The 13,840-nt window shown below is 44.9% G+C and overlaps 1 protein-coding gene across 5 annotated transcripts in view; it reads left to right on the forward strand.

The window, feature by feature from the left end:
* The window catches only part of DAPK2 (death associated protein kinase 2), a 118,817-nt gene that overhangs the window by 7,603 nt on the left and 97,374 nt on the right, over window positions 1-13,840 (forward strand). Inside the window, exon 1 of one of the 5 annotated variants that reach the window (XM_039865335.1) lies at window positions 10,523-10,757. The exons of 1 other annotated variant lie outside the window; for it this stretch is intronic. The gene's annotated coding sequence lies outside the window, so the exon portion shown is untranslated. Of the gene's footprint in view, window positions 1-10,522; window positions 10,758-13,840 lie in introns of those variants that run through there. 3 more of the 5 variants (XM_039865336.1, XM_039865334.1, XM_039865338.1) reach the window with 3 other exon arrangements.

Raw genomic sequence — 13,840 nt, forward strand, 5'->3', positions numbered from 1 at the left:
AAAAGAATGCAATGTCCTTTAATAAGTGCTATTTTTGAGTAGAAACGAGGCTGAGGAAGCCTGACTGGGCTCTAAGAACCTCAGCACTCATTAATAGGTCTAAAAGCTTAATGACCATTAATGGGCACTAAACATGGCATTTATTAATTCTTTTCTGGAATGAAGAGGCCTCCATGGATACAAGCTTACTATCTTCAGACCAACCTCTGTTGTACATAGTTTGTCTTATTAATTAATCTGGTTTTCTTTAATCATAGAAGTAATATAAAAACATAGCAAAATCAAAAAAAGTTAAAAAAATAGAAAATGAAAACTAGAAGCCTTTTTTTCCACCTACCCCAGTGTTATTCCCCAAAGACAACCACGTTCAACTATTATTTTTATTTTTAGTTTTTCTGCTAATTACTATAATAAATGTTATGCTTTACTTTCTCCAACTTTTGATTTTGAACAATTTCAAACTTATAGAGAAGTTGTAAGAATTCGGCTAGGCTTATCAACTGTAACAGCTTGCCCTATTTAACTTTTATTCTACAATATACATATTCTCCATTTTTCTGAACGACTTAAGGAATAGTTATAAACATAACACCACTGCTCCCCAAAATACTTCAACATGCCTGTCCCATGAATAAGGACATTCTCCGTAACCACAATATAATTCTCCCACTCAAAAAATGTAGCATTGATAGGATTATGTATTCCATAATTCAAATTTTTACAATTGTCAATAATGTCCCTTTTGATGTTTTTTTTTTCAATCTAGGATCCAATCATTTATTACATATTGCACTGAGTTGATCTATATCTTTAGTGTCCTTTAATTTAGAACAGTCATGTTTTTAGAGTACAGGTCAGTTGTTTTATAGAATATCTCTCGATTTGGGTTTATATGATTGTTTTCTCATAATTGGATTCAGCTTCTATATTTTTGGCAAGAGTACTACATAAATGATGTTATATCTTTCTCAGTGCAGCACATTAGGAGGTGCACGATGTCTGTTTGTCCCATTACCAGTGATGCTAAATTTGGACATTTTATTAAGGTGGTATCTGCTAGAATCCTCCACTGTAAAAGTATCCTTTTTTCTTTGTCATTAATGAGTAGTTGTGGGGTGATACTTAAAGACCACATGAATATGCTGTTCTCCAACAACCTTTTACTCAGTAGTTTTAACATCTGATGATGAGTCTTGCCTAAATCATTCATTACTATATGGTGGTAAAGTAGTGAGTTTTCTAATTCCATCATTTCTTCTATACTTATGAGTTGGCATTTTTCTTCTAAAAATCTTTTTATTTTTTTCTCCTGTTTCAATTTTTATTTTAAAATATCAGATTAGAACTGATGGATTCTTTTAAAATTATTCAGTATATTATAATCTATTCTTTTCAATATTTCAATACTCAAATTATTCCAAATCTGGCCAGTGGGGGCCCCTCCAAGCTGGCTCCCTTATCCTCAACACATTAGTTACCATCCATTTTGAGCACTTCCTTACTTTCTGGCACAAGAAGTTCTAGGTTCACCTTGTACTTTTTCTGCCCCAGCACTGATATTAGTCATTTTTCTTAGGAGCCTTCCATTGTAATTTAAAATTATATAAACCAGAGCAAATTCCCTGCCTCCTACCTCTTATCCCCTTTCCACTTTCTAAATCTGATAGGTATATACTTTTTGAGTTGTCAAGATTTATAGTATTACATTTTGATCCGTACGTATTGTTAAACTAGTTTACTCTTTGCATATAGGTTGTTTCTCAAAAATAAAAGCCAATAAATGAGATGTCTTTTGTGATTATATATAATTGCCTTTAAAAACAAATATACATTGGATTATACATTTTAGTGTAGATATGAATTTCCTAAGGAGCTTGTTAAAGGTTTACATTCCTCAGCCCCAACCCCAGAAGTTCTGAATCAATAAATTTAAGGTGTCTGGTGATTCTGACATTCAGAAGAAGTAGTATTGGGTACATAAAGAAAGAAATAATCCCATGTCATTAAAATTTGGCAGCTTAATTGAGAATCCTTCAAGTGTCCACCCCTAAAGAATTCTTTTCTTTCCAGCTGTATTTTATTTTGGGGTAGTCATACTCAGCTCAGACTATTTCTTATACCCCATATCATTCTCTTATGAGGATTCTCTAAACATTTTTACACTTTCTAAAGTAATTTTTTTCATGTTGAATGTGTGTGGCAAGATTTATGAGACATTTTGTTCTCATATTTAGTGGACAGTTTGGTTTGGTAAGTGAGAAGTCTGTTGGTCTGATCTGTATTCTTCTTGAGGTAAGATGCTTTTCCTCCTCTGAATTCTTTTAGGATTTTTTTTTCTTTATTCTTAGGGTTCTGAAGTTTCATCATGATGTGCCTTGGTATAGATATTTTTTTCATTGACCCAACGTGGTAGTTGGTGGGTTTCTTTAATCTAAAGATTTTTATCTTTTTTTTTTTTAGCCAAAGATAATTTTTTTAGTATATCTTTTACTATTTCTTCCTTTTAATTTTCTCTCTTCTCTCCTAATACTCATTTTAAACAAATGTTAGATTTTCTAAATCTATTCTCTATGCCTCTGAACATTTCTCCATATTTCCCATCCTTTGGTTCTGTTCTGGAAGACTTCTATATTTTCTAGTTTACAAACTGTGTAAGTGGGATGGTGTATTGTTAGTCTAGCTTTCCTGTTGGGGACCGAGTGGGGAGCATAAAGGTTGGGGACAAACTGACAAAATAGAGTTTTAATCTGAGCATGGCGCACTGTGGTGTGTTTCACTTCTAGATAGAGCCATCTTTTCTTTTTCACCCTGTGTTCCTTGTGAAGGACCAGAGTTACTTCTGCTCTGCTTCTCCCAAGGGCCCCGGCTACTCTAACTAGGAGGCTTCCCTAGGCAGATTATTCTGTTCTTTACAGAGGTATTCTTAGGCTTTATCCCAAATCCAAAGCTGTATCCTCTAGCCAGTGTTAGGCGGAAGAGTAGCGGGAGGAGCCCAGCGGCCCTGCTGTGCCTGATGTGGCCCTTTGTGAATGATTCTGGTCATACTGAACACCCCTGCCTGCCTAACTTCTGTTCATCTTAATGGTCAATGCAAAGCTTGGAGCTTTGGGGTATGGCATAAATGGGGCTCTGGAGTCAGATTGTCTGGGTTTAAATCCTGCCTCTGCTACATGTTAACTACGTGAGTCTCACTAAGTCTCATTGGTAAAATGGGGATTATAATAATACAGTGATTGGTGTACAGTAAGTGGTCAGTTATTTTTAGTGACTATGAAGACTGAACTCAGCTATGCTGAACTGTGATTTTATCTGCTTTTTTTCTATCAATCTGATCTCACTTATTTTCTTTTTTTATTTTAATTTTTATCAAAATAACATTATTTTAAAGAGTAAATACTTTATAAGTCTTATAACTGAAAACCAACATCCCCTGTCCTATCCTGCCCCACACTTGAGCCCCACTCCCTAGAAGCTCCCAGTTTCAACCCTTGAAATTGTTCTTTTGTTCTTCAACACCATATTTCCAAAAAATATTATTATAATGCTATTTCATGACTTTTCAGTTTTATTTATCCGCTGATTTCCTACTATGAAAGATGGTCTAATGCTTATACTTTTCCCTGTCCCTCATCATTCTTTTGACTGAGATAAGATAAAAATTTATTCACATTATTATGACATGTAAATATTATTCACAGCTCAAAGCTGAGCTCTAGTGTATTGTGATGAACATTTCCTTACTTATGCATCCTTTTTGCCTGAGATTAATGATCACTTTGTCATTCATTCATTTAATTTTTCTAGATATATATATTAAATCCATCCCAAACTTTTCTCTCTAAGAGCACCACTCAGTAGGTTTAAACACATTACCTGTTGTATCGGATTCACTTTTTTTTTGGAGACATCACTCCTGGAGCCCTCTGTTCCTCTGCAGATTCCCCTGCTCCAATCTGGACTAGTTGCTCTCTAGGCCTGCTGCATGCTGTCATCCTTGGGCTTCCCTTTCCTATCATCCTGAAATTCTACCCACCTCTCTCCTGTGTTGGAAGCTCTGTGACAAAGTGGAAAACTCTGGGTGTGAAAGAAGATGCCTTCATTTGATTCCTGGCCCTTTAGCTTTGAGCACATTCCTGGATCTCCCAGTATCAGTCAGGTTCTTGCCAACTCAGCACAAAGGGATTTGCTGGATGGCTAGAGTGACTTGGACTCAATGGGAAGCTGAAACAGCAGGAACCAAAGAGGCTCTAGAGGCTAGAACACTCTGTCGAGAATACCTCCTTTACTTCTGAAGACCACTGTGAATAGCTTGGCATTACTCATTTGGGATTCAAAATGCTGGGAAGAAGTATCTGATTGGCCAGCTAATGTTCTCATGGATACTGAGGTTGTGGGGAAAAGGACTTTCTCTCTTCAGTTTTTATGGTGGGAGATGGTTCATCACATCCACTATACCCTAATACTGCCCCTGTAGTTGCTTCCTCTCAAATAGGAAAGGTGCATTGGAAATTGGAGAGCCAAAACAAATATACACGTCTACTACACTCTTTGAGTCTCAGTTTTTCCATCTATATTATGTGTGAGTGTGCGTGTGTGTATCTTATATAACGGTATTCAACTTAGAGATTGAGATAATTGGAAAACAGTACAATGCCTGGCTCATGATAGGGTCTCTGTAAATGTTGATTTGATCTTGTAGAAGGATAAAAATATTCTATGTGGATGGAGTGATAGAAGACAAGACTGAGAATCTCCTGAAAGGAATGAGCTGAGGCAGCTTGGGGTCCCTTATCCTGGAGAGCAGTTCTGGAGAGGAAGGAGCAGGGCTAAGTCCTGTTTGGGGCAGAGGCTACTGTATATGACTGGATTTGGCCTTTTGTATCTTTGTTTTCCAGGATATAGCTGCTCATTACTGGGTCAGGAACTGGGCTTAGCTTAGATGGAGTCAGCGTACAGACCAGGGAGGGCAGAACAGGACCCCGAGTGGGAAGGCCAGCTACATAGACGTCAGGGATCAGTCAGGGGTGTGGAAGGATTTGCCTGCAGAGTGACCAGATCTGGCCCTGAAGTTTCTTTTCAGAGGAAGATGAGAAGGAAATGCTGTCCTACCCATCCTTCCTTCATGGGTTCACCAAAGACCTCTGATAAGTCCAACCACATTATCAACAAAATGTGGAAAAGAAAGACAGGAGTCACTCAAAGGGCACATTAACAAACACAGAAAAGTGAAATCATAGCTTCAGCTCAGCAGGCATGATTGTGACGTCTGGGAAGCAGTCTCTCCTCAGGGGAGCCTCTCTGCCTCTGCCCCCAGTCACCCAGGGACCATCCTTCCTCCTCTGGGCTCCCTTGGGACTCTTCCCAGGCTCTGATCTGGCCCTAGAACATGAGATTCTGGGCATTTGTTCCCAAGATATCTCCTCTGCTTGGCTTTGGGCTCCCGAAGGGCAGGGCTGGTGCCTCACTTCTCTCAGGGTCTGGCCAAGGGTGGGCACCAGGAAATGTTTGAAAAAATGAATGAGCTTGGAATTGAGCTGAGCCTTAGATAAATGAAGGGCAAAGAAATAAAGTATCTCAGGTGCAGTGGCGGGACCAACATGGCATAAGTGACAGTCTTGAGAGAGGGAAACATTTATTTTGGAAGAGAAACTGACATTTGTGCCAGTTTCAAATATTTTGTCTGGTTCTCACATCAGTCCTGAGAGAGCGAGGTGTAATTATTCCCATTTTACAGATGAGGCAACTGCGGCTCAGACAGGGGAAGTGACTTGTCCAGAAAGTGGCTGAAAATAGAAATGTAAGTAGTCCTATCTGATTCCTGAGCCTAGAGAAGTACTTTAGTAGAATTTGTAGCCTTAAAGGTGGGCATAGTTTAGGGGCCCTGGCCAAGCATCCCGTGCCTGTGTCACCAACCTCTGCTCTAAATAGAAGGTGACAGCATATGCCTGGGTCCTGATTCCAGAGTATGACTCCAATCCTGGCTCAAGTGGGAGTCAAGGCAATAAATGGCAAGTGGTTTCACACCCCCAGGCTTTTGTACACACAGCTGCTTCCACCTATTGTGCTCTCCTTCCCTCTCCCCATCTCCTACTCTCCTGGTCCTTTTCTTTCAAGTTTGAATCAAGCCTCTTCTTCCCCACAAGCCCACATGATGCCTGATGGAGTAGACCTGACACTTCTAGGCACTGAGCCAGCATCTGGCTCCAGGAGGTACCCAGGAGAGTGCACAGAGATCCAGGAATCCCCACTCTCCAGGGCTTCCAGGGAAAGGCAAGGCCTCCCATGCCCCAGCCCCTTTCCTTTTTCCTCCCCTTCCCTGCCCCATCCCTGTGGTAGGGTAAAGGCCTTGCTGAGTCTAGCAGGCTAGAGGGCTAGAGGTTAGAGCAGCTGACCTCTTCAGGGAGGAAGCAGGAAGGGCGCCAGGCCTGCTCCACACCCCTGACCCTGCCTGGCTGGGTGTGGGAGATCAGAGGGCACAAGGTAGGGTGGGCAGGGCCAGGAATGGCTGAGAAGACAGGCCACCAGGCCACCTTTGGGAGGAAGAGGGTTCTTGCTTGCCTTCCTCCGAAGGGGTGAGCCAGCTAGGAAGGATCCACCGATCTCCTCTCCTGGCCTGCCCTGATAGCCTAAGAAAGAATTCAGCACTGGACCCATTAACAAGAAGCCTGCATTCCAGGCTTCATTTGATACTTGCTAAGAACATGCTCTGGGCCAGGCTGGAGATGGGTGGGATACAAAGATGGGTGAGATCCATTTCCTCCTCTAGAGGAGCTCACATCAGACATTAAAGGAATAATAAACATAACTAATATTCATTGAGCACTTTATCATGTGCCAGACACTAAGTCCTTCACACATATCCAGAACTAATTGAATGTTTATAATAACTTATGAGATAAATGCTATTTTTAGTTCCATTTAACCAATGGGGATAATGAGGCACAGAGAGATCAAGAAGCTTGCCGTAGATCATACAGTAAGTTGTGTGCTTGGATCCATACTCAAGCATCTGGCATCCGAGTCCCCACATTTAGCCCTCACACTATGCATCCTTTAGGCCAAACCTAGTGCCAGCTGCCTGGACCGACACACGCAGCAGCTTCATCCAGGCCCTGCCTCCTTGTCAGCAGGTTGTTGAGCTCTGTAAACTTCCCAGACACCAAAGTACGCTTTAGGACATCACCACTTTCGATGAAATTTAGTGCCTGCCATGGTTACATCTTTCCCATGGGCTTGTCTTCTCATCCCATGGAAGCTTCTAGTTCCTGTAACTTACCTATCTCACAGTCCCTTGGAGTGTCTTGCACAAAGCAGGTGCTCAGATGTGTTTGCACATTGGTGGGTTGATGGAGGATGCCTTCGTTTCCTCAGGTCTCTGTGACATGAACAAACTGGTTCCAATCCTGTATATTGAAATTACCCAGGAGTTTTAACCATTACTGCTGCCCAGACCCCATTCCCAGAGATTCTGATGTAATTGGTGTGAGGTGCAGTCTGAGCATAGGGATTTTTAAACACTCCCAGGGCAATTCTGTTGGACAGCCAGAGCTGAGAATCCTTATACTAATATCATTTTAGAACACTTGTAAGTTTCAGTTGAGGGCAGGCACTGGGGGGAAACAGAAAGAGCTTGAGCTTTGGAGATGGGTTGGCAAGATTCACATCATGATTCAGCCACTTACAGGTTGGGTGAGCTTGGGCAAGTCAACTTCCTAAGCCTCAGTTACCTCTTCTGTAAAAGAGGATAACAATATTGACCTTGAAGTAAAGCTCCTGGCTTTGAGATGGCATATGCTAGGTGAAATGTAATATGTGGCGGCTATTAAAATTAATTATATATCTCTCCATTCAACACGAGATTACTAAGTGCCAGGCACTTGGGCACCCTTGGAGAACAACAGGAAATAAGACAGTTATGGTCCCTTACCTTGTGGAGTTTACATTCTAGTAATTCAATTTAACAAACTTTATTAGGTTTGGGATATCAAGCACTGCATGGGTACAAAGAAGAATAACACATTGTTTTTGTCCTTGAGGAAAACGGAAGTGGACACTAATCATAACTAGAATAGAAAAAGGAGAATGCCAGTTAGGTACAAACCAAAAGTGGTAGTCCTCAGGGGAGAAAGCCATCTAGAGGGCAGATCAGGGAAGTTTCCATGGAAGATATGATACTTTGAAGGCCCTTTGATAGGATTTTGTGGGATGGGTTGAGAGATGTGATGGTAGAATGGCTTAATCAAAGGCATGGAGGCAGATACAGCCAATAATCCAACCTGGCAAAAGAGCTAGATGTGCATGCACAAGAGGGCAGAGGATGTGCTTGTGTAGCGGGGACATGCAGGTTGGAGTCTTAACTGCGAGGGTGAGGCATTTAGGCTCTATTTAGTCAACTGTGGAAATCAGGCAGGAACTAGAAGAGTTACATAATTCTTAGCTCTTAATAACTGGACCTTCTCCTGGCTTTGTTCTGGAGTAGGCGTCCTTGTTGCCACCACACTCAGGGCCTCTCCTTCTCTGCCCACAGCTGCCTTGGTTTCCTGTTCAGTGCTCAGTATTCTGTCGCTGCTCTTAGGTAATAAACTCATTCAATCTTAAGCATAAATGCATTTCCAGATGGTACTTCTATAGGCAATTGCATTTGGCAGATACAGTGGAAGGAGCACCAAATTGTGAATCTGGAGGAGGCCTGGTTCTATTCCTAGCTTTGCCTCTCACTAGCTATGTGACCTTGAGCAAGTAATTTCTCTTCTTTGAGCTTCAGTTTCCTCATCTGAAAAATAACCAGGCTGGATGGGATGATTGACAATGACCTTTTCAATTGCAATGTTCTCTATATTTTTCCAAGTACCAACTCCAAAAATATCTGTTTTGCTTCATGCAAGGGGATACTGTTGCTGCAAGTTATGTATTCATCTTGAGGCTCAGAGGGGAATGGAGAGAGTGGCTACATGTAGGTGCTCCAGCAGTGTCCGCTGAGCCTGGCCTTGGCTTCATCACGTCCTAGGCACTGACCATTGCATGAAGAAGCCTCCAGAATATTTCATCCTCCAGCCACTCAAGTCTTCCCCGTTGAAGCCCCAGAAATTGTGGAGCAGAGATAAGCCACATGTGCTGTGTACTATCTGAATTTCTGACCTCAGAATTTGTGAGCCTAACAAGAATGTTGTTTCAAGATACCAAGGGTGGTTTGTTACACATTAATAGATAACTGGAAATGGGTGTGGGGGGATTGAGGGTGGTCTGAGGGAGAAGGGCCTTTCTGCACTGGTGAAGCCTCAGCAGATGTTCCCCTTACCTGCTGACTTTGGAAGCCACCTCTGGTCTTGGATGATTACTCCAAGTAGCACAGTGCTCTTGGGAGAGGAAGCTTAGAGCCTGCACTGTCCTGAGATGTTGTAGTTTATAAACAGGAAAGTTCTGGGACCTTTCCCTAGGCTGTCCCAGGCCCTGAAATACTGGTTAGCTGGAAGGCAAGGTTCATCTGTACTTGTCAGTACTCCGTGTGGGAAAGGCTAAAGGGCTTACTCTGGAATTGGTCCTCTAGGTGCATCTTACTCTCTCATTTCAGCCTCATAATAGCTCCATTAGATGCTGTCTGAAGGCGTGTTTCCCCCACTTTATTAATGAAGGAAAAGCTCAAGTACCATGCCCAAGACCATACACAAGGAATGGCAGAGCAGTGCTGTGACCCCAACGGCGGGACTCTAAATCTAATGCTCTTTCCTCTAGGACTGTCTTGAGAAGCTCGCTGGGTGACTCGGGAATGGAAGCTCTGGGAAGAGGCTTCCATTTTCTTTCACTAAACAGTCTCTTGCCTTGAAGTAAGAAAACTGAACTTGGCTGAAGTTCTGTTTCTGCTTCCTTCCTCCCCCACCCTCTCATTCCTTTTTTCCTCCTGAGATTTTGGGGTAAGGAGGAGAGGGGGAATCCACTCTCAAGTCCTTTGTTAGGGAAGGCTTGATAGTGATGCGGGACTTCACTCACCAACCATGCCAAGGCTGAGGGCACAGAGGCCAAGCGAAGCCAGGCCGCTCCCAAGCTGGGGGGTGGTGGTGAGGCAGATAGTGTCTGTCTCCGTCACACTCCCCACCGCGCCGTAAAATGTGGGTGGTGAGGTTCCCAGAAGAGTCTGTGCGGTGAGCATGCTGAGTGACAAGGAGGAAAGGGCCTATTCCCTAGTGGGGCTTCCTATCTCACGGTGTGTGATGGGACTGGGGTGGGGGCAAGGAAATCCCATTTTCCGAGTGATTGTACCCGGCTATGTCACATATTTTAGCTCATTTAAATCAATTTCCAGACAAAGCTTGGAGAGGTTAGCTGACTTGCCCAAGGCCACTCAACACACGAGTGGCAGAGAGGGTAAGGACGCCGGGAGAGTCTTGCCAGGTCTCTGGAGGTAAACGCCGGGACCTGGCGAGGAGGCTTCGGGCCCTCCTCCCAGGGCTGTCCCGGGGGTTCCCAGCAGGGGGCGCCCCGAGCCCTGTCCCGGGTAGCCGGGCGCGCCTCCAGCCGGCGCCTGGGACAGGGCTGGCCGCTCCGCCCCCTCGGCTCCTCCGTGGCTCCGCGGGCGAGTGGGAGGGCACCCGGCGCGCAGGGAGGAGAGCCGAGCGGATCGCCGCGCGCCCCGCTGCGCCCCCGTGACTCCCGTGTCCCCCACGCCAGCCGCAGCGCAGCCTTCCGCCGTGAGTAGCGCCCGTGTGCGAGCTCGACGGGCGGGACGCAGCACGCGGCCGGACCGCAGCGGCCTCCCAGGGGTGAGGCTGGCGGCGGCAAATTGCCCCGGGGCGCACTCTCGTGTTCTCAAATGCAGCCACCTCGGTCCCTGACGCCGCCCCCGGGTATGGCCCGCCATGGCCTTGAGCGCTGTGGCCGGCACTGGATCGTCAGGACCTGCCCGCCGCGTCCCCAGGGCGCGCTCTGAAGCCTGGCACTTTGACCGGAGGGAAGGGGCGGCGGGCAGAGGCCTGGTACCATGGGAGGAGATGGGAGACAGTCTTCCATCGAGTTAGGGTCCCTTGGCGGAGGAGAGCGCCCTAGATTTCTGGGAAGAGGGGAGCTAGGTCTTCTTGGCATCAGTCGTCTCGCATACCTCCGTCTCCCCGCTTGCTGCAAGAGGTGATAATAGGAGGCTGTTCCCGTGCACAGGCAGCTTCCTACATGGCAGAATGAAGCCGTGAACCTCATCATCAGGAGTCTAGCCTGGGGCAGAGCTAGTGTGGGCATGGGGGCAGCCAGTAGGTCTGTGTAGGCTACCGTAGAAAGGCATAGAAGAGTATTGGTGATTCCAACTCTGGGCTAGGTATTGGGGTTGTCTTATGGTATGTATGGTCTGGCAAATCCTCGCTGTAATTCCATGAGGTGGAAATTAGGATTCCCACTTTATGAAGGAGTCAATGAGGCCCAGAGAGATGAGCATGGAGGTCACACAGGTAGCGGTAGATTAGGGGTGTACACTGGAAGAAGGGGGCCATCACTGGCTGCCTAGAGGCAGGTGGGAAGGTCACTGGGGACAGGTACAGTGAGAGCACAGCCCCTGATACCTTGTACTTTAGAATCCAATGGAGGGCAACTGGGGGCTGCTGTAGTTTCTGACGCTTATTTCCCAAGTGCTTCTGTGTAAGATATTCCTGGGAGAGTCTTGGTGACTGAGGAGTGCTGGTGCCTTGGCTCCTTCACAAAAACTTTCGGAGTCCTATTCTCAAACCACTCATCTTCCAGGATATGTTTTTAACACCTAAAGTGGCCCCACTAATAATTCAGCTTTGTGAGAGGCTTGGGCAGGGGGCACAAGAGTGGGTGGATGTGGTGTGTGCTGGTCTGGGGCAAGTTCCAGCTGGCAGGAATGAGACCTGAACTGACCCTGATACCTCCTTGAAGTCTCCCTAGTTGTTAGATGTGGGGGTGAACAATCAGGCTGCCCAGTGGAGCTGGCCCATCCCCAGAAAGATGGAGTTTTCTCATGTCAATTTAGGCAAGTGGCTAATCTTTTCTGAGCCCCAGCTTCCTTATCAGAGATTGGGTCAAAACTTCAAATGCCTGGAGGGGCTCTGTAATGCCAGGGCCCCCTCCCTTCTGCTGGCAGCCTCCTCATCCTGTGATGATTCCAAATTGCAGGGGTGGGGTGGAAGGTGTAAGGGGACAATCATACCTGCTCCTTTGCAATGGTCCCATTTCACTGACTTACACTAGGTGAGGTGTGATGAGGGTCTCCAAGCATTCAGCAGAGTGAGCTGGGGCCAGTGGGGGAGAGGGCCTAGTAGGGTTGAGATTCCCCTGTGGGGTTATCCTCCAGCCCTGGAGGCCTCCTCCTAGGTTGTCCCTCAGGAGGCCACTGACTTCCTCAACCCTGGCGCCACCATTGGAGGGTTGGGGGTGCTGTCAACAGAAGCCTGGGAAGAACAGCTGGAGAGGGCTAGATATGTGACTTTTAGTAAGTCCCTTCCACTGTCTGGACCTCAATTTCCTTGTTTTGTAAAACAAGTGAATTATACAAGATGGCAGTGATTTTCAGACACCCTTCCCAATGAATTCTTATACGGAACCCTAACATAGAGTATGGATAAAGGAAAACTGCTCTGGCTCCCCTTCCTCACACTGGTGGCTCTTGAAACAGAATCTAAAAATCCGCTACATGGTCTTTGGGGCTCCTTTCTGTGAGGTTCTAGGAAATATGTTAACCCTCAGAAGTGTTGCCTACTGTTGGGGCAGGGGCAGGAACGTGAATTCTAGAGAGCCCATTAAGAAAATGTGGGCGTTAAGAGGGGCATCATCCTGGGATGTCTGCAGCTGGTGGCTTGTGCCTCTGGCTAAAAGTTGTAGCTGTGATTTCATCTTTTCAGGACCAGAAAGGTGCCTCTACCTCTGGGTCCTTCTATGGGGCCTAATTGGTGACTCTAATTCTACCTCAGAATTTTTTCCCTTTAGTTTCATGTCTCTAAACTGGTAAAATACAAATTCATCTTGGGGAGAGATGTAAGGAAAGGGCTTTAAGTTGTTATCAGTTGTTTTTACCTGATGAGGTATCATCATTTATGGAGTGTCTGCTGTATACAAGCTACTACAAGGGGACCGAGGTGAGAATGTCACAACTCCTGCCCTTATGGGATTCTACGACAATAATAGGCAGGAGGTAAGGAACTTGCATTTGTTGGGACCATCCAAACGTTATTGAAAACATTTCTCATGTGACATCTCATTTCTCTCATAAAGTAGGTATAAGATTCATTTTTTCTTATGTAAAACTTTGCATACAAAATAAGTATATATTCTGTATACCCATCTAACCACCACCCGGATCAAGAAATAACATTGTCAGCACCTAGAACTCCCCCTTTTTTTTTTACTTCCAGGCACAATCTCTCACCCAATTTTTAGTTATTACTAATAGTGCTACTGTGAGCATTCTAACATGGACCATCTGGAAAACATCTGCATGCATTTCTCTTAGGTATGTCCATAGAAACTGTCCAACAGTTTTCCAAAGTGGTTGTCTCAGTGTTTGAGAGTTCTAGTTACCCCACGTACTCATTCAGCAATATTAGTCATTGTCTAAACTCATTTTCCATGTAAGTAGTTTGAAACTCAGCAAAGTTGTCCTGTGCTCAATGCTTGCTAGTAAGTGGTAGAGCCGGGATTTGAACCTTGGCCCTTATGACTATGGAATCTATGCTCTTTCCCTCTGGGTTAAACACAGACATAAATTATGATGAGCCAGAATGTGATAAGCTGTAACCCTAAAAATGTATGAAGAGCCCTCTCTGTGAATTTAAAAGAGGTGGAGAATTTTCATCAGTTTGGGTGAAAAAAAGGGTCATAGAGCCTCACATAGATGGTAGCA

The sequence above is a fragment of the Pteropus medius genome, unplaced genomic scaffold, assembly GCF_902729225.1.
Source record: "Pteropus medius unplaced genomic scaffold, Ma_sr-lr_union100, whole genome shotgun sequence".
Classification (NCBI taxonomy): Eukaryota; Metazoa; Chordata; class Mammalia; order Chiroptera; family Pteropodidae; genus Pteropus; species Pteropus medius.